Source organism: Planococcus citri, chromosome 2 (genome assembly GCF_950023065.1).
Source record: "Planococcus citri chromosome 2, ihPlaCitr1.1, whole genome shotgun sequence".
Lineage (NCBI taxonomy): Eukaryota > Metazoa > Arthropoda > Insecta > Hemiptera > Pseudococcidae > Planococcus > Planococcus citri.
The window spans coordinates 81,489,892-81,511,454 of record NC_088678.1 but is presented as its reverse complement, the minus strand read 5'-3'; the positions used below and the strand labels follow the sequence as shown (position 1 = coordinate 81,511,454).

General features: G+C 35.7%; 1 protein-coding gene across 1 annotated transcript in view; it reads left to right on the top strand.

Moving 5' to 3' along the window:
• The first annotated feature begins 1,368 nt into the window (after positions 1 to 1,368).
• The window catches only part of Hr4 (Hormone receptor 4), a 212,462-nt gene continuing 192,267 nt past the window's right edge, over positions 1,369 to 21,563 (top strand). Inside the window, exon 1 of the mRNA XM_065353511.1 lies at positions 1,369 to 1,942. The gene's annotated coding sequence lies outside the window, so the exon portion shown is untranslated. The remainder of the gene's footprint in view (positions 1,943 to 21,563) is intronic.

Genomic DNA, 21,563 nt, shown 5'->3' with positions numbered 1-21,563 from the left:
TGTTGGGGGTTGGGTGGGTTAATTGAGTTTTGGAGTGGATGGGAAGGGTTGGTGGATGCATTTGAGATGAATTTGTTAGTTATGAGAGTTCTTTTGAAATCTGGGGGTAATTCTGCTGCTTCACAATATAGGCTATCTATTGGAGAGGAATAGAGGGCTCCTAAACAGATCCTTAGGGCTGAATTTTGAATTGTTTTTAGGATATTTGAAGTTTTATTTGAGATATTTGTAAAACATGGGCTTCCCTACTCAATTTTACTGCGAATTAGAGATTTATACAAGTGAAGTAGGAGTTTGCGAGATGGTTTATACTTGGTGTTTTTGATTATTTTCAACAGATTTAGGCGTTTCATGATATCTGATTTTACTTTTAGAAAATGAGGAGTCCAATTTAGTTTTCTATCAAAAGTTAAGCCGAGAAATTTAGTTGTGGTTTTGAATTCTAAAGAGTGTCCTTTGAAGTTGAGGATGAGGTCTGGAGGAATCTTATTTTTTTTGGTGAAAAGTATACAGTGGGTTTTTGACTCAGAGAAGGTTAGACCATTTGAATCTGCCCATGATTCAATTTTTTCAAGGGTTTCTTGGATTACTTGAAGAGCTAGTTGAATATTATTTGAACGAAAGGAAATGTTTATATCATCAGCAAAGATTCTCAGAGAAATGGGTCTAGAAACAACATTGGAAATGTCATCAATCAAAAGTATAAATAAGACTGTGCTAAGAACTGAACCTTGGGGGACTCCATTTTCAATTTCAAAAAATTCTGAGTATGTATTGTCAACTCTCACTCTAAAAGTACGGTTTGTTAAGAAATTCTGAATAAAGTAAGCCAAATGTCCTCTAATTCCAATGGAATGTAATTTTTGGAGAATTTTATAACGCCGGGCTTTATCAAATGCCTTTTCAAGATCAAAAAAGATAGAGTGTAGCTTGTCCTACTTGGAAGAAGGGTTGGTGACATCGGAATTGCAAAGTTCGAAAGTTTAAAAACCATTACCCATCGTAAGCTTTCAATTCATCTGATCGTGAATGAGTGCGAGTGAATTGCGATTACGATTACGACAGTGTCGATGAGTGATTCAACGATGACGAGGGGAAAAGTCACATGGTTAAACTGCCTAACGGGCATTTCGCGGAAGGGGGTTGCGTTTACGTTTTTAGGCAGGCATTAGGAGGAATTGTAGTGATTCCCCTCAAAGCACAGTTGTGATACACGAAACGACATCCCCACCACGGAATGGCTGGTCTACGTCACGGCAGCTGCTGCCGATAGTGAAGCATTTCGGATGGGGCGCGGTGCGGTAAACGGGGACGCCGACCGACTACCGAGGTCAACGACTTGTGCCGAAACACGCGGTCGCCACACCGATAACATAACACGCTACTTCTCTTTCCTATACACTCCAGCTTCATCTTTTTTGATATACGGCACATACTATATTGACACTATTTTCTTCGTTCGTCGTAATACTCGTAATTGTAATAATTATTGGTAAATCGAGTGCGATATGTGCGCGAATTGAAATAATATTTTGAGGAAATTTGTTCGTTTTCTTCGCGAATCGTTGGTGTTTTTTTCGCGTTAATTTTACCGTTCTTCTATTCTATTATTCTATCGATGGTTTGAAATAATTCGTGTCGCGATAATACTCGTGTGTATTTTCACCACCGTCGAGCCAACTTATGACTAAGGGGTTTTCGCGGAAGTAAACGTTGATCGGGTTCCGGGTTTCGAGGTTTTTTTCAATACCCAAATTTTGGTGCACCTTATGTAGAAAAATTTTGTATTTTTTTCGGTTTTTGTTCGTATTTTCAACTCGTATTATTGTCGGTGTGATATTATGTGAAGTGTATTGTGGCCTGTGGGTGAAATTCGTCTAAGCTGAAACATGGAAATTGACGCTGTGCAAAGGCACAATTACCTAAGGATTAGATATTTAAGGTAATAAATTGTGTTTTTTGTCTTAGATATAGATTAAGTACGTAGATGATGTAATTTGCACGTTCGTGGGAGTAGAATTCGTTAGCAGGGTATATTTATTTTTTGAAAATTAACAAGTCATCGTAGAGTATCGAGTCTGAAATTATTAATATTTTGCACAAGATTACGATTCGGTTCATCGTGATAAGTTATAAGGTACTGGATACGAGATCGTGTAAATCAAATACCACTGTTCTAAATAGGAAAGTTTTGACAATTGCATAGTTCTGTTACCTTTGACCTCTGCTGCGTCGAGTTTATTTGTTTTGTACGTTGAGAATGGGAAAAAATAACCGAATCCGAATCTCGATTCTCGTACATAGAGATAGATACTTCAAAGAGGTATACATATTTTCGACCAAGTGTGCGAGAGAAAATCGGTATCGGAAATGAACGTAAGCCGCATGCGTCGTACCCTATGCAAGTATGACCTTTGCTTTTGGGGTAAAAAAGAAGAAAAAATCCCCGAGAACAATTAGGTATACTAATCGACAACACTATATGCACTTGATGGCTGGAATATTTGAAATATTCCAAGTTGATTGCGAGTGTTTATTGCGGTATATTTATGCCTTATACAATTAATTATTGGAAGTTTACAGGTGTAAAAATACTAATAATATTATGTTTAGAGTTATTTCAACTTGGATTCGTACGAGAGAGGCAATTAGCTAGCTACCTATAGAATTACCTTATTATTCGTTTGTTGGAATGGAAAAAATTGCCGATTTATCTGCAATAAGTATATTGCAACGGTATAAACAATCGTCTTGTTAATTGAAAGGGGTGAAGGTCATTGGCCTCGTATCAACCGAATATTTTTTCCTGTATGTTCTTGAGTTTTGTTTTCGTTTTTTTTTTCTTCTACGTGTATACTGTATAGATATTCGTATGTAATATACGTGTACGTACATCTCGTTGGTATAATATTTTTATGTACGATAAATTTAACTCGATGAGATAACGAGAGAGAGTAGTGTAGCTATCTCTATCTTCATTCTTTTCATATACGTAAACGTGAATTGAACTGAACTGATCAATAAGAAAAATTACTCCATTCGTTGATTTATCGCGATGAGATTCCCGGGGCAATAGCCTTTTGCTGGGAGGTGGAGTAGGAGATATTATGGGAGGTGGGGTGTGGACTGTGCCCTGGAGTTTTAAGATTTTGAAAACGTGTGTGGCTTGTGTCGAAAAATTTTATCAAGTTGAAGAATTTTTCAAAAAAAATGGTGATGAAGTTTCTCTTTTGTTTTCTGTTTTCAATTCGTGGTTTTTTTCGACTAAAATTTTAGGTTCGATTATGAAATGATGGATTCAAGTTGCGTGAATTTCGACAAATGTTTCATCATTTTTAGAAGAAGGTGCAGTGAAGCATAAAAAGAACCCTGAATTAATTTTATTTTGGGTCAACTCTCGCCTTGTTTGAATGAAAAAAACACCTGGATTTTGGTATGCTTAATCTGAAAATGAGGGCAGTTTTGAGTTTTTATTTTGTGTTTCACAAGAAAGCCACTCAAGATGACCGACTTTGATTCGAACTCGAGTGTAAATTTTAGAAAGAGCAAAGTCTGGAATCCCCACAACCAAAATTTCACCCCCCCCCCCCTCCCACCGGTTGATTTTTCCGCTTTTGGCAAATTTTTAAAAACCCAGAAATGACGGTTTTTTAAAAATTATTTTGCCTTTTTGTTTCAAAGAGTTCCCAAATTGTGAAGAAACTCGTGGGACAGGTTGAAAATATACCAAAACTCGACTACTATAGCTGGCCAAGTCAATTTTCCCAATTTTCTGGAAAATTTCAAAAATTCTGGAATAATCGACAATTACTCCAGGGGCACCGGAATTGCTAGAAATGGTGGAATTCTGTGTAGAGAAGTCGATGTTACAGCTTTAGAAACTATTTTCGTCAGTTTTAATGATAAATGTACCTCAAATTTCAGAAAATCGTCTCTTTTGAATTTTTAAAAACTCGCTAAAAATCGGAAAATCAATTTTAGTAGCTGAAATTTTGAAAGAACTACTCGTTGAACTGGTTCAGAATGGGTCATGACTCGATTTTAGCTGCTCGAGTAAATTTTCCCAACTTCTGGAGAAATTCAAAAATTCTGGAAAAATCGAAAGTCGCCCTGGAGGTTCCAGAATGGTTGAAAATTGTGAAATTTGGTGTACATGAGTCGTTATTATTGTTTTAGAACTTTCATGATTTTTACCTGAAGTTGAAAAAAAAACGAAATCATTTTAGAAAATTATCATTTTTGGATTTTTGAAAATTTGCTAAAAATTGATTTCGATGTATTATGATACTTTGATCAAAACTGATTTCACAGTTTAAAAGGGCATTGCATTTAGAACTTTTTGAGCATTTTAAAATTTTCAAAAGTTGAAAGTTGAACTTTGAAATTGAAAGTTCAAATTTCAAAATGGCGCTGTAAGTGGGAGCTACCATTTAAAATTTTGAAAAAACTTCCATAGATGTACCTTTTGATGCTTTTTTGAAATATTTAAGTTTGGAGATGGGATCTCTCAATGGAGGGGGAGCACCCCACCCCCAATTTTGGACAAAACTTTCGAAAGAATATCTGGGGCATGTGATATATCAAATTCTATGTTTTTGGTGACGCTGAACACGAATATGACGTCAGATTTTTGATAGGGCCCATCCACGGCCCCCAGCACCTCCCCAAAGGGGGTAAAAGTTGAAAAAACGTGTTTTGTTCGTGTGACACATGGAATAGTATGTTTTCGATATCGCTGAACACGAATATTGCCTTAGTTTTTCGACTCGACTTCACCCATGGCCCCCAGAACCTCCCTCAATAGGTAAAAGCCTAAAAAAAATTGTTTGGGGTCGTGAATGGGGTCCAATCAAAAATCTGACGTCATATTCGTGTTCAGCGTCACCAAAAACATACTATTCCAATGTGTCACGCGAACAAAACACTTTTTTCAACTTCTACCCCCTTTGGGGAGGTGCTGGGGGCCGTGGTTGGGGTCCTATCAAAAATCTGACGTCATATTCGTGTTCAGCGTCACCAAAAACATAGAATTCGATATATCACATGCCCCAGATTTTCTTTCAAAACTTTTGCCCAAAATTGGGGGAGGGGTGCTCCCCCTCCATTGAGAGATCCCATCTCGAAACTTGAATATTTCAAAAAAGCATCAAAGGTACATTTATGGAAGTTTTTTCAAAATTTTAAATGATCGCTCCCACTTACAGCGCCATTTTGAAATTTGAACTTTCAATGTGAAAGTTCGACTTTCAACTTTTGAAAATTTCAAAATGCTTGAAAAGTTCTAAATGCAATGCCCTTTCGAACTGTGAAATCAGTTTTGATCAAAGTATCATAGTTTTGGAGGAACGGGCTGCTGAAGTTGAGTACCTCGAGACAATGTGAAAATAATGGAAGCCCCCCACCCGCCCCCCTGAGGGGGCTGGGACCAAACTAATTGCGGGGTTCTTACTTACTGGATGGGTATATATTGTAAAAAAAATTTGAGCGAAATCGAAAGACATGACTCAAAAACGTTGGTTGAGTTGACATGGAATGACCCAGCAGTTTTATGTGCTGACTTTGGAGGAAAATTAATAGCATGTTGGGTTCGAATTTTACACTTTATCGTGTCAAAAATAAAACTAAAAAATAGGTCTGGCTTTGAAATAGAGTGCGACCTTGCATAATTACTCGTACTTTAGTCTTCAAGTTCCACGTAAAGGAAAAAAAATTGAGCGATTCTTTTGAGTGTGAAAGTGAAATAAAAATTGAATGTTTCGGTTCAAAGTTGAACCATACCATGACGAGGCAGATATTTCAATTACGAACACTATCAGCTCCATCTATTCAAGTCTCAACCGTTCGCAGACACTCATAGATACGAGACCAATATTATCTATTGCTAGGTATTTTTTCGTCGTGTAAATATTTTAATAGCGCATCATCGCGTCGTCGGTTTCCATTCGCAAAAAATAACCTTATCGTTGAGTCATTTCATTATCAACTTGGATTATTCAAAACCGTAATGTGGTTGTAATCATTGCGTGAATGATTGTGATTTTTTCTTGTTTAGCTTTCTCGTACGTAGGTACAAAGATTATGTTTTTAAAATAAAAATTTGAAAACATGTCATATTAATGGGCGAGAGAGTTGAATGTCCCAAAATTTTAAAAATGAGTATTTCTTCCATTTTCGAAGATTTTGTTTCCCCGTTGACTTTTTCTAGCTTCAAAACTGGATGATAGAGGTCGCGGGTCGTGTACTTCAACAGTTTTGAAAATTACGAAAATTAGTCTGATTCAAAAATCTTGGGATTATGAAAGTAAAATATACTCTGAGTTGAGGCTTGAGAGACTTGGAACAGCTGAGAAGGCTCCCAATCTTTTCAAACATTTTTCAGTTGCTGATTTCTTTCAAATTTGTGAGGTATTCTAACCCTTCCACCTTGCCTAGGCGAAATTTCGATGTTTTAAAAAATCCTGCTGCTCACTAATTTCCTCGTAAATAGGCTCGTGAGGTGAAAATTACTCTCCGAGATTCGCTGTCTGAATATTTTTTTCATTTTCGGATCGAAGAAGCCCCCCTTTTGATGCCTATACTGAAATTCCTCCTCCTCCATTCGTCATCAAATCCTGATTCCTGATGCTTCGAGTAATATTGGGAATGCTTTAATTTTGTACTGTTGTCGAAAAAATGTTTCATAAACACCATCAAAAAGTTCACGGATTATTTGATGATTGATGAATTTTGCCGTCGATGATTTTCGAAAAAATTATCACCCTCCCCCCCCCCTCTTCAGATTATGACGATATCATGCGAATTCGTGTGGAAAATTTTCGTTGAAAGCAAAAAAAAATTACCCAACACGACGTTGTGAATGATAAGAGTCGATTTCAAGTATGCTGCTTCGTACTTGGATATTCAAAGCGATGTTTTTTCTCGGAATAACGAATTATGCGCGTGTTTTGGCGGTAAAATGGAAAATATGTATTTCGTTTTCTGTGGTTTGAAATCATCGTGCATGATACTTGGCTTACCTATATTTGTCGATGGATCAGAAAACTTCAAAGATGAGTAATTGAGTAGACAAATGAACTCTTGAGCAAATATAAGTAAAGTGTGACTTGTCTGGAATAACATGAAGTTTTTGGAATGCGATAGGTGAGAAAGAAAGGGAAGAGGATAAGACAGGTCAGATTTTTTCAATGTGTGGATGCGATGAATGAGGATCTTTTGATTTGTCTGGTAGGAGATTGCATTTTTAACCCTTTCTTCATTTTTTCAAACCCTAAAAAGTGAACAACAGTGCGATAAGTTAATCTTCATAGTCTGTGGAAAAATTGGCGACACGTGATTTTTTTTCAGCTCTGGGTGAAAACTAGCTGGCTTCTGCGAGTATGTGTAGGTGTAGTGTAGTAGTAAGTTATTGAAGAAAAGTGAAATACAGTAAAAAAAAAAAAGTTCGCAGGTATGGTTTATGGTTGAGTAAGGCAAAAAAATACATATTACGAGGTATTGCTGTACATACGTATAATAACCTATAGGTACATTAATTTACGAGTATACGCCAGAGCACGCGTAAAAGCGAGATATTTTTTATTGTTTTATAATAAGTACATAATTACGATACGACGAGGCGTCGTTATGTATGTATTAAATGAACTTTGGCGTTATCGGTTATTCGTTTAGCTATACGTCTATAATAATATGACGTTTGTTTTCTTCTCCTTTTTTTCATTCTGCTATCCGCGAGAGCTTGTACTGTATGTACATGTAAACGTTATTATACGAATGGTCGACTACCTATCTAGCCATAAAGATTATTATTATAAAGCGCTAAGCTGCGATGCATATTCGCATGTTTATGCGTAATATTCGTAAAATCTACACATATGCTGCGTTCTGCGTTAATAAAATTTTTATCTACGTACGTTTGTTTGAAGAGAAAAGTACTCAACGAATAAGGTACCTCGTACCTTCACTTCACTTATTACACGAAGTTAGCTGATAAATTTCCAGTTTCAAGTGTAATTGCTTTAACGACCTTTTATGCATCTTCACGAATTTCTATGTATTATCGGAAAGAAATCCTTGGATGGAGACTCCAGAACAGCTCAAAATTGCCATTACTCGATTCGGGAGGGCGGAAGTTTTGTATTTTGATGGAATCAGGAAATTATAGTTATCATGACCGCGGCAAGAAAATTCGCAAAATTGTGGAAATTTCTACCCCCTCCCATCCCCCCTCCCCTCCCCTCCCCTCCCCTTTCCTCCTGAAAGTACATACCTACATAGTATTTGCAACGTACAAGTAAATTCAATTTTGGTTGCTACTTCATTTTTTTGTTTTTTTTTTCAAATTTCTCGATCAAAAAGTTTTTTTTTGTTATTGTAATGAATTGGGATGAGATGGCGGGAAGGGAGGGGGCGGTCGATTTCGAAATTTAATTTTGGAATCTTAAAATTTGGAAATAGTTTGGCAAACCAACGAAATTCTTATGTTTTTAAATTTTCAAAAAAATTCCTGTTTAGGTGAGCAAAGAACAAAGTCACGAAAATCTTTGACATTTTGTTGAAAGAGAACAAAAAACTACCAAAATTTTGTAATCAAATTCCAAAAATCATATTATGTGGTCTTCCAAAATTAATTTTAATTGCTGATAAATTAATGGCGATTTTTTTGTGCACCAAAGTAGTTTTTTTTAGTTATAAGTTCTGTTGGTTTGGCAATAATACTGGTCAATTTTTCATAAATGAATGCCCATTTTTGGTAAACTCTGGTCATTGTGGCCAAACTAATGGGTAAATTTTTGGTAAACGACTGATAGTGCATGGTAAATTACTGGAGATAGGTAATTTTTGATGGTTTGGTAATTTTGGTACATACATTTCTGGTAATTTATTGTCAACTTTTGGTAAATTACTGGTGGTTTAGTAATTATTGGCAAATTTTGGTGAATTTGGTAATTTTTGGTAGAAATTATACAGGGTGGCCAGAAATATCGGGTACCCCTAAAAAAGTTTTCTAACTAATACTTCGGTTGGTCACAGTGAATGATAATAATGATAACACATGATTGGTTGTTGGACTGGAGAGATAACATTTTACATTCCATCAATCATATGCATCTATTTCACGTTGCCAACCTATATTTTTAATGAAAAACTTTCTTAGGGGTACCCGATATTTCTGGCCACCCTGTACAGAGGTTTGGTAATTTTGATAAAATACCGGTAATTTTTGGTAATTACACGGTATTTTGGTAATTTTGGTAAATTACTGGTATTTTGGTAATTATTTGTGAATTACTAGTATTTTGTTAATTTTGATAAATTACGGGTAATTTTGGTAATTTTTGGTAATCACACAGTGGTTTGGTAATTTTGGTAAATTGCTGGTAATTTTGGTATTTTTTGGTAATAACACGGTGGTTTGGTAATTTTGGTAGATTTCTGGTTCTTTGGTAATTATTGGCGAATTACTAGTATTTTGTTAATTTGGATAGAGAACGGGTAATTTTGGTAATTTTTGGTAATTACACAGTGGTTTGGTAATTGACTTCGATGAAATACTGGTAATTTTTGTAATTTTTGGTAACTACAGAGCAGTTTGGTCATTTTGGTAAATTGCTGATAGTTTTGGTAATTTTTGGTAATTACACAGTGGTTTGGTAATTTTGGTAAATTTCTGGTAATTTTGGTATTTTTTGGTAATTACACGGTGGTTTGGTAATTTTGGTAGATTTCTGGTTCTTTGGTAATTATTGGTGAATTACTAGTATTTTGTTGATTTGGATAGATTACGGGTAATTTTGGTACTTTTTGGTAATTACACAGTGGTTTGGTAATTAATTTCGATGAAATACTGGTAATTTTGGTAATTTTTGGTAACTACACAGCAGTTTGGTAATTTTGGTAAATTGCCGGTAGTTTTGGTAATTTTTTGTAATTACACGGTGGTTTGGTAATTTTGGTATTTTTTGGTAATAACACGGTGGTTTGGTAATTTTGGTGGGTTTCTGGTTCTTTGATAATTATTGGTGAATTACTAGTATTTTGTTAATTTGGATAGATTACGGGTAATTTTGTTAATTTTTGGTAATTACACAGTGGTTTGGTAATTAATTTCGATGAAATACTGGTAATTTTGGTAATTTTTGGTAACTACACAGCAGTTTGGTAATTTTGGTAAATTGCTGGTAGTTTTGGTAATTTTTTGTAATTACACGGTGGTTTGGTAATTTTGGTATTTTTTGGTAATGACATGGTGGTTTGGTAATTTTGGTAGATTTCTGGTTCTTTGGTAATTATTTAGATCCGAGTTTCTCGCAAAATTACAAATTTCGGTGAGAATATCGAACGAAAAGAAACTTTGGACCGATTTCTTTTTCCAAAACTGATCATACTAATTTCATAAAAGATTACAATTTAGTCCAAAATTCAACACTTTCAAGACTATACTAATACCACCTAAATAACGCCGCCACTCCCCTTTGTCGAGCCACACCATTCAAAAGACAGCATAGGGGGCAAACAACCCTCTCAAACGTCGTTTAGCCTACCTCTCGAGAAACTACTGAGCCATCTCATCCTCGTACAGTCCCTCCGCAGTAAATCAGGGACCGAGTACGTATAATATTGAAGAAAAAAAAACAAGGGGAGAACGCATTTCCCCTTTCCCCCTTTTTATGCCTGTGCATCCCTCTGTTCAAAGTATGGTATAGTCGTCGGCGACGCGACGCGACGGGCTCGGGCTCAGGCTCGGGCCCGATGCGTTCGTTCGCGTGTTACGATTAGATGAGGCGCGAGCGCGAGCTATTGCATCGAAAGTTCAATGACCGCTGAGAGCTGCGTACGAATAATCCTGGCAGAGTGGCCGCCGCGACCGCCTCTTCGCCTTTAGAGCGACAACGACGACGACGTTCGGTGTACGTAGTACATACATTCTCTACACACTATATGTATACTTTTTTACCTTCATCTTTTTAATCGCTATTATAATAAAACACACTGTGTGTGCTTTACCGAGCGACGACTCATCTTCTACTATAGGTAGGTTCATCTAGGTACATATTTCCGCATATTATTTATTGGCCTCAGTTTCGCGGAAAACTTCTCATCGTGTCACGTGTCGAGTACCCATCGCTCGGTGCGACATTTTTCCTGGCTCGAGAGTCGAGTCGAGAGTGGCTGAAAACATAGTCACAGCTGCACTTACACCTACGCTCTTTCATTCGGTACTATACTATACACGTAATTACCAAGTATACTACATACGTGCTACAAGTACTACGTATGTACATTGTACATACATAGTTTTTTCTTTCAACCATACCATCGCCAAACTCTTATCTCGTACATCTCGTATATTTCGCGTTGGCGTTGACCAAAAACAACACGGAAAAATTCACGCACCATTTCCGCCAACTACTGATGAAAAATGTCGATCTGATTCCGGTGACAGCGGCGAAAATGATATAAATCCACGTAGATAGCGTACAACGACGTCGTCGACGTCGACGTCGAAATGACGAAAATATGTGGAAAATTTTCACGCTATTTTGGCGGTCGGGTGCGGCGTGCTCGCTCTTGAATCGAATACGTAACCTTCGCCGTTATAAACGTGACACCGACGCGCGACGAAGACGACGTCGTCGCAGGGACGCGGACGCTTGGGCTCGCTGCGAGTACGTACACTATACACTGTACTACAGTACATACACACACAGGGGGCAATAAACTTGAAACATCGCGATGCAGCGCATCTATATACCCGTAAAAATAATTTCCTACGAAGGTAGGTAGGTAGAGGAGCATGTCGTTGGAGCTTGAGAAGAACGCAGAGCGCCCCCACCTTGGGTGGGTCGTGTCGTCGTATATCGTCGTCGTATAGCTTTAAAAATAGCATACCACGCTAGATATATACGAGTTTAATACACACAATCGCTAATGTCGAAAGCCCCTTATCCCCTTGCCCCTGCCCCCTCCATTTCATCGTATATAATGATACAGAAAATAACGATATCATTAGGTGTATCAAAACAAACAAAAATATTTATAAGCGTTAAGTGGTAAAACGAAATGGCAAGATACACGTAGCACATACTTGGAAAAGCAATCTTAGCGTCCGTCAGCGCCTCAAAAGTCGAAACGACTTTTATTTCCAAATATTATTAAAATAATTTCCTCGACAAAATTCAAATTAAGAGATTGTTCAATAAAACAGAGCAACGCTACAGAGTACATAATTAAAACACATCGGAAATGTTTTGAATTTTCCACCTAAATCTCGAGAAAAAGTTATCTTGGAAAAATTCTTTTGATTATCAAACTTCAACCCAAAAGACTCAAACTCACGGAAATTCATGTAAACTGGATACGTAAATGACTAATAATTGCCAGCGTTGCTATAAAAAAGTTTTAATTTGAATTGCTTTCTCATTAATTTCATCAAAGTTACCTGTAATTTATCAAAAATTACCAGCAATTTACTTAAATTACCAAACTACCACGTAATTACCAAAAATTACCAAAATCACCCGTAATTTTTCAAAATTAACAAAATATTAGTAATTTACCAATAATTACCAAAGTACCAGAAATTTACCAAAATTACCAAACCACCGTGTAATTACAAAAAATTACCAAAACTACCAGCAATTTACCAAAATTGCCAAAAATTAACAAATTTGAAAATCGAATTTAGGCCAAAAATGAGGGAAAAAATCAAAATTTTACTAAATTAGCCAAGAAAGCTGAAATTTGGGATATACCCTATTTTCGACATGCCAAATCGATTGGAAACGGTTTCAACCAGTTTTGAGCAGTTCTGGAGCCTCCAGAAGATTTTTGAAACTCGAAATTCTCACAAAATTCCATCAAATTGGAGTTGTAAAGCTAAAATTCATTCTAAAAACTAATTTCAATACGCTACGAAGTACTATAGGTGAATTTCAAGTTGTTTTGGAGCCTCCAGCGACTTTAAGAAAATTCCTGAAGCGTCCAGCAGATTTTTGAAACTTGAAATCTCCCCAAAATTTCATAAAAGTGAGATGGAGATTCGAAATCATTCTGCAAACTAATTTCAATACGCTACGAAGTAGACTGCTGGTGGATTTCAAGTCGTTTTGGAGCCTCCAGCGACTTTTTGAAACTCTGTTTTACATTCATTCTCTTCTTCTTCCTGCAAAATTTCGTAAGTATTTTTTTTTTTTTAGATTTTCTACTTTGATGTAAAAATAGCTAAATTTTTGACCCGAAAAGAAAGTTTCAACTCGAATAAATATTTTCGAGCCCTCCCCTCTCCCCTCATCCTAAAATTTGAGACATTCGAAAAAATTTCTACTAAAATCTAGAAAGAATCTTGCTGTTTACCATTCTTATAAAATTTTAACTTTAAAACATGTGCATTCATTGTTTTCCTCTTTCAGAATTTTGAATTTTTAAAAACATTTCTCATCTCATCTTTGTTCAGAAAAAAGGAAATTTTAACCCCGAAAAAATTTGACTCGGATAAATTTTGATCTTTCCGATCCTCCTCTCTTCTTCAAATTGACACATTTGAAAAAAAATTGCGGTGAAAAATTTTGCTAAAAAATTACCAAAAAATCTTACATTCTGATTTTCAAAATATTTCGTTCCTAGTTCTTTTTGAATTTTTTTTTCTTTTCAAATAAATCTTGAAATTTACTTTACGCCAAAAATCCCCCAATTCTGCTAAAAAAAATTACCAAAAAATCTTACTTTCTGATTTTTAAAATTTTTCGTTCCCAGTTCGTTTTGAAATTTTGTTCATTTTCAAATAAATTTTGAAATTTAACTTACGCCACGAATCCCCCAAATTAAAAGAAATCAACAAAATCAAATTCATCCGAAAAATTTCCATTTTTGCGTCAGAAATCGTCTAAAAAATTCTTTTTCAAAAAAGACCGCCCTCGATCTCAAAAACAATGCATGGTGGCCCGTTGCATAGAGCATACCAAAATTGGAAAAATACACAAAAGAAAAACAACAAAAAATTGAAGTCTGTGAAATTTTGTTGGAAATTTCTCATTTCTGGTCCAAATCTATCTAAATAATTATTTTTTTATCAAGAAAAAAACTTCCCTCGATTTCCAAGCAGTGTGTTGGTCTTCTTGTATTACAGGACCTTGTACTCGTAATTGGTGAAAATGAAAATGAAGTCGAGGAGGGGGGGGGTGCGAAAGAGGGTTTTTTTGAAGATGTGGCCATTTTGAGTAATTTTAACACGGGAATGGGAAATTTTCGAAAAATTTTATCGATCACTTTGACTTACTTATTCCATTTTTTTTTTGATTTTCTTCTTTTTTTGGGAGAACTGGGTAAGTAAGGTTTTTTTTTCAAAAATGGAATATTTAATTTGAAATGAATTTAGATACAGGTATGAAAAATTTTTGTGTAAATTAGAGTTCATCTTTTCTTTTTTTTCAATTTTTTCAACTTCTGAAGGGAACGTTCCCAGCACAGTTTTTTTTGGATTTGAAGAAAATCACAGAAAATAAGAGATTGTTTCCTCATAAAATCCAACAACACGTCAGGATATGAGAACTCAAAAAAGCAAAACCTCTAAATAAAAGCCACCCTAAGGGAGTAGCTGGAATGTTCAAATCCCTCGAGGGCATCCACTAAATCAACATGCAACATAACAAGAACATCTTTTGGAAGAATTTAGTTTACTGTTGACTTGATGCCTTATTGAATGGGGCTCTAGGGTGCTAATTCGTGTACCCAAAAATAACTTTGGTTAATTGGCTGCTTGGCTAGAATTGAGAAGCTCGTGTGAGCTTAGTGTAAAAATTGTAACGTTTCAACAAAAAGAGTAGATATAAAAGACTACAGGAAAATGAATAAAACCGTTAAAATACTCGTAGTAGTAATTCGTGAAAAATCGCTAGAGGAAAACGGTTCATTCGATCGTGTTGATGAAGCACGCGTCATCAGTTCTGTATTATTATTCTTCTTCTTCTATGTACTTGCTAAGCGCGGCGGAACCGTTATTTTCATCAAACTTGAAGCGAAGTGTACCACAAGTACATGGTCATACTACATGCGCTTGCACATGCACACACCAAGAGTCACCAGCGAATGACCGATAGATGATGCGAATGCAATGCCAATGCATCGTGTGCAGAGTGCAGCGCATGCATTTTTTTAATCGTGTGTGCATTCAAGGTTAAACGAATGTGACCTCGTTTATTTCTTCATTTGACTTTTCGCCGATTCGCTGACTGACTTTTATTCCGCTGCTGGGTTTTGTTACTCGTACTTAATGGTTATTATTTAACAGGAGGTTTTCGTGGTGTGATCTACCATGTTGAAAGAAATGAAAGTGAATATGGTCGAGAGGTTTTGCAGAATAAGTATCTTACGAGGGAAGCTTTTGAACTGACACCCCCCCCACCCCCTATTAATACTGACGAACCCTCTGAAATACAAAAATTCATCTCCCTAATACCCCCCACCCCCACCCCACTTTACGGGTGTAATAATCTTGTGATTATAAACACCAAACAAAAAACAAAAAAACTTCGATTTGAACAAGGTCGAGTCCAAAAACTCCTGTAACTAAAAATTCGGGTGCTCGAGACCATTTTTGGATTTTTGGTGAATTTTTGAGAATTTAAAAAGTTGAAAAAAGATGTTTTTGAGCAACTCGTGAACTGGAATTTTGGTTACAGAAAATTTTAGAACATGCTTATTCGATGTACTCGTAACTTACAAGAGAACCTCTTGAAAAGTCCGCCTCCGATTTGAACGAACCGCGATTTTTGGAAAGAGCATGTTCTAAAACCCCCAAATCCAAATTTTCAGCTGCCCAAGTTCATTTTTCGATTTTTGGCGAATTTTTGAAAATCCAAAATTGACTATTTCGGTGATTTATGCTTTTTTTAAAAAAAAGTACGTACCTGATCAGTAAACATGTTCAAAATAAGTCCTAAAACTGATATTAACAATCCAAATTTCGCCATTTCCAGCCATTCTGGAGCCTCCAGCAGCATTTTTCAAAATAAAAATATCCAAAAATTAAAGAGAGGCCCAAGAAATGCTGGAAATGGCGAAATTCGCTCTCGTGTGGTTAATTAATGACGATATAACAGCGATTTGCGCAAATTTCAAAAATTTTCTCACAAACGAGGAATTTTTGGTTTTTGGATATTTTTATTTTGAAAAAAAGCTGGTCAAAAAACCATTCTTGAGGTGTCCGCTCCAGAATCGGCTCAAATGTGGATAAATTCGTCAAACAGGTCGAGTATAACATACAACTCGATTTTTAGCTGCCCAACTTCATATTCACGCCTTCTGGAGCAAATTCAAAATTCTGGAGAAAATGAAAAATCGCGCTGGAGCCTCCAGGATAGCTGGAAATGGCAAAATTCGCCCTCGTGGGGTTAGTTCATGACAAAATACTGCGATTCGCGCAAATTTCGAAAATTTTCTCGCAAACGGTAAAATTTTGATTTTTTTGGATTTCTTATTTTAAGTATGAAAAAAGCTGGTCAAAAAACCACTCTTGAAGTGTCCGCTCCAGAATCGCCTCAAATGTGGATAAATTTGTTAAACAGGTCGAGTATAACACACAACTCGATTTTTAGCTGCCCAACTTCATATTCACGCCTTTTGGAGCAAATTCAAAATTCTGGAGAAATTGAAAAATCGCGCTGGAGGCTCCAGAATGGCTGGAAATGGTAAAATTTTGATGGGGGGGTTAATATCACTTTTAGGACTTATTTTGAACATTTTTACTGATCAAGTACGTACTCTAAAAAAAAAGCATAAATCACCAAAATAGTCAATTTTGGATTTTCAAAAATTCGCCAAAAATCGAAAAATGAACTTGGGCAGCTGAAAATTTGGATTTGGGGGTTTTAGAACATGCTCTTTCCAAAAATCGCGGTCCCGTTCAAATCGGAGGCAGACACCTCAAGAGGTTCCCTTGTTAGTTTTATTCAATTTGGAGAGTGTGAGTTCAAAAGGTTCTCTTGTTAGGTATTAATTGCATTTGAATATGCAATTAGGATGTACAGGGTAGTGAAAAAGTAGTGATTTTAAATATGGGCTGTGAAAAAGTAGTGAATTCAGTCGAAAAGGTGGTGAAAAAATGAAGAAATTCACTAATGCGTTCATTTGTATTGCTTTTTTTTATTTGATTGAAATTGAAAAATACCTACTTTATAATTATAGATATACTTACAAATTTGACTTCGTTATTTTTTTGGGGGGTTTGTGGGAGAGGGGGGGGTCAAGTGGAGAACTTTCTGAAAATTTGGTTGAGAACAGAAGTGATTTTTTTTCTAGAAAAAATCCGTTACTAGATACCATGATCAACTCTGGGTAATTTTCAATTATTGGGGAGAGGGGGTCATTTTGACAAATTTTATGACAATTTCTGCAGTTTTGACAAATCATCGATCAATTTTGAGAATTTCCTATTAATTTTCGAGATTTTTCAATGATTTAAGCCTTTAAGCAGTCTGTGCAAAATTTTACCCTAATGAGATATTTTCTCAAATTTTGGTAGTTTTCTGATGGTCGATCAATTTTTGATATGTACTTTTAAGTGATTTTCACCATCAATTTTACAATTTGTATGATACTTTCTTTGTGAATACTTATTCATTTCTGGCTCTTTATTAAACGTCGAGATCGTCAGGATTTTTGCTTCGGCCTGCCACCATTATTATTTCATTACTTATCTATTGATGTATCAATAATTTTACAACTAACTAATCCACCTTAAATTTTCTTTGTTTCAGGTGAGTACAAATTTCCATCCAAAAATGATATGTAGAATATGAAGTCGCGTATGAGAACGAGTAAGTAATTTTATAATCCTTATGAGAAAAAAATCACTTCTACACCAGTGACCTTTCATTTTCGACGGTAAATCAAAAAAAAATTCTAAAATCACATAATTTGAAAATCACCTGAAATAATTGTCAATCTGGTTTAAATTCAGGTTATCTAATTTTCCGAATACGAATTTGCAAACAGTAGATCGAATTTTTGAGTTCAAAAACAATTTTGATTTTTAATGAATTTTTCAAAAATTGAGCTTGGCTTAAAAATGGAGAAAAATTAAAAAATTTTACCAAATAGACCAAGAAAGCTGAAATTTGGCGTGTGCCCTCTTTTCGACCCTCCAAATCTATTGGAAACGGTTTCGAACCATTTTGCGGGGCAGTTCTGGAGCACTCAGCACTCTAGCAGATTTTTGAAAATTGAGATTGGTTTCAGGCTGTTCTGCACTCTGGAGCCTTTGGGTATATTTTGAAAATTTTAGATTTTCTAAAAAGTGGTCTGAAAATCGTCCTAATCAACTTCGGCGTCATATTTCAAAATGCAGGGTATTATTGCAGGTAGTGAAAGTGGTGAAAAAGTGGTGATTTTAAAAATGGGGGGGGGGGGGGGTGAAGGGTTGCGTGGAGAGTTTTCGAAAAATTTGGTCGAACACTGGTAGTGAAAAACGTAGCGATTTTTTCAAAAAAAAATTCTGTTTGATATTGAAGTTTGAATTGAAGGATCAAAGCTTTCAGACTAACGACGCAGTTAAAAAAGTTACACACCATTTTTTCCTGGAAATAGGACACTTCAGACATAAGGCCTTTATTCCGACGAATCTCCGAATTAAATAATAGGGGTGTATTAAAATTTCATTTCGGGGTACCAATCGATGTTGGAACAAGTACCGGGTTCTAGGTATAGCTCAGGTACTTTTTTTTTTTTAGATACTTATTGAAAAAATACGTACCTCGCCAAGTCCACAGTACCTACCTACTACCTACAGGATGGAATTATATAGTAGGGTGGCGTTGAAATTACATAATGAAAAAATAAAGTATAAAAACGTTTCCAAGTCACGCGAATACGACAAACGTGTAACGTAAAAGGATGGTAAAAATTGTTTCCAAAGGTCGAAGAACTCTGTATAAGGTGTAATTTTAGCAACTACGACGTTATCCTTCCTGATGTGTGTATGTTTTTTTAAGGGTTTTAAAAGCCACCCTCGGACACGACGTTTGTTTTGAAAGTTTCGCCGCACGTATTTTTACCATTGAAATTTTTTTGTGTATGTATAACGTCGTCGTCGTCGTCGTAACGTATCATTTTATCGCTCTTCTTCACCCCCTCGTGAACAATTTTTTTTGCTGAAAATGAAAGAAAAAAATTCAACGGCGTGGAACGTCGAATAGAATAATGTACGAATTTACGTTGATTGAAATGTACGAATACGAACGTTACGTATGTGTTGTGTATAGAGAGCCGAGTTATGGGTGTATGACCTCTATTGCGACGGTAACGGTATCTCATCGGAATGATTATCAACCGAACGGTTTCAAGGCGAACTTTTTTTTTTTTTCTTTTAAAATTAGGTATACTAGGTGTATAGAACAGAGCATAAATAAACACCGAGCTAAGAATAAATTTTCATAACTAAAGAAAGAAGAAAAGAAAAGATGTGTGGAACTGATAAAGATAAATACCTGTATTTATAATCTTTTGAGGTTCATTGAATACATCTTGTGTCGTATACATCTTCGCTAAAATAATACATTGGTAGGTAGATGAAGAGGTACAGCTATACGAGAGAACCTACTATACCTATGCTTATCAGTCCTATCCTATTTATGTACCTACTTCCCAGTACCTGTAAAGAGTCACATAATAGGTGTAGGTTAAATTTCGAAAATTTTTCTACAGCAAAGAATTTATTTACGTAGCATTTGGCACCCTAAGTTTATCAAGTACACGTTCTTCACCTTCAACTTCAACAAGTAGCCAGTTTGCTGTTGTGTTGATGTCTGAAGGGAGGAAGGAAAGAAATAGGATTATTGTACTCGTACTCGTAGTCGTACGAATCAGTCGAGAGATATCTCGATGGTTTATTTTGAAGGGTAATACGCTCGTTATATTCCGATGTACACGAACTTGAGTAATTTTCATTATCGTCGGATATACGAGTATATATATAGAAAGAGGCGATGCGATAAGAAAGCTGCCGTATCAACGTACGACAATTTCCGCGTTCGAAAATATCGCCGTAGTCGATTTCCTGGTGTTCGATTTTCAAGTGCGTTGGGCTTTTTTACGCGCCAGTTGCGAAATAAACCAATTTTTTCAAGGACGTGGGCAATTACTCGAGAACTTCAAGTGTGAGTATTCTGTTTCCCAAATTAACGTGGTTTAATCTTATCAAAATAGGAGTTACGAATCAATGATCCGTGCTTATCATCGACAAATAGCTGAGATTACTCTGTTTTATTTTGTGAGGGATGAGAGGGGAAAGACTGACGATGAATTTCGACCTCGTGTAGAATGCTGAAGCAGAGGGCGTGGGGAAGCTTTCAGAATGCTCAAATTGTTTTTTTTTCAGTTTTGGTAGGGCGGGGGGGGTAAAAAAATCAAAATTCGATGAAATTGACGAATGGAGACTATAAACATGAAGATATTGTTCAGTTTCGTCAAATTTAACGTATTAGAAATCGCGGTTTTAGAGCACACTGTATTTTACTGGGTACTTTTCTGTTTCGTTTCAACACCTGAAAAATGTGAAAATTTTGAGAAAAAATGGTGGATTTTTAAACAGGGATTTTGAAGAGTATGTTTCGTAATTAAGGCATCGTCAATTTGTGGAATATTCGAAAATGCAGTTCAAGTTCCAAGTTTTAACTAATAAAGATGATCGTTAAAGATTTTTTGTCATTCGTTTAGGTGATCAAAATTTATCAAAAATTAATCAGAAATTCTCAAAATTGAATAAAAAAGCTAAAAGTGATGATGATGACAAAAGTGTTACAGAATTTGTTAAATTCACTCGATATACTTATTGAAAACAATAAAATTAAGTCGATTAAGAAATCACTAATCAGTATTATTGAGTGAAGTTTTGCGAAAATGGCTTAGAAATAAGACGAAATGTCATAAAAATAGTTGTAATTGACTGAAAATTGATGAAACATCGCGAAAATTTTACTAAACACCAAAATAAAATGCTTCAAGAGCTGAAAATTGTTGAAAAATTACAAAAACTTGGTAAAATATTATCGAATTGGGATAAAATGGTGAAAATGAAATCGGCGTAGAAATCTGTTAAAAGTTACCAACAATTGATAGAATTATTGCGCAAAAATTTGCAAAAATTGCTTGAAACCTTTTTGAAGCTCGTTAGAAAGACATGAAAATATCTGAAAATGGTCAAAACTTGATGAAATGTCTCGATCTTGCAAAAGTCGCCTATACTTATTATTAAAAATTGATCAATAATTCTCAAACTTGCATCAAAATTTGTTGAAAAGCATTATGAAATTTGTCAAAGCGAATTATCAGTTATCGAACACTATCGTAAACTAATGAAAAATCAGTGCAGTTGAGCAAAATTTGCGGGAATTGTTTATGTCACGCGATTTTTTCAGTTTTCGGGAAATTTTCGAGCTCAATGGGGCGGGGGGAGGTTCCTAGTTGAGATTTTTTGCAAGATAAATTTTCAAAAGCTTGTCAAAGTTTGCAGGAACAATTTACAAACTTTGAAAAAATCTAGGACGCATTTTTTAATCACATTTTTACGA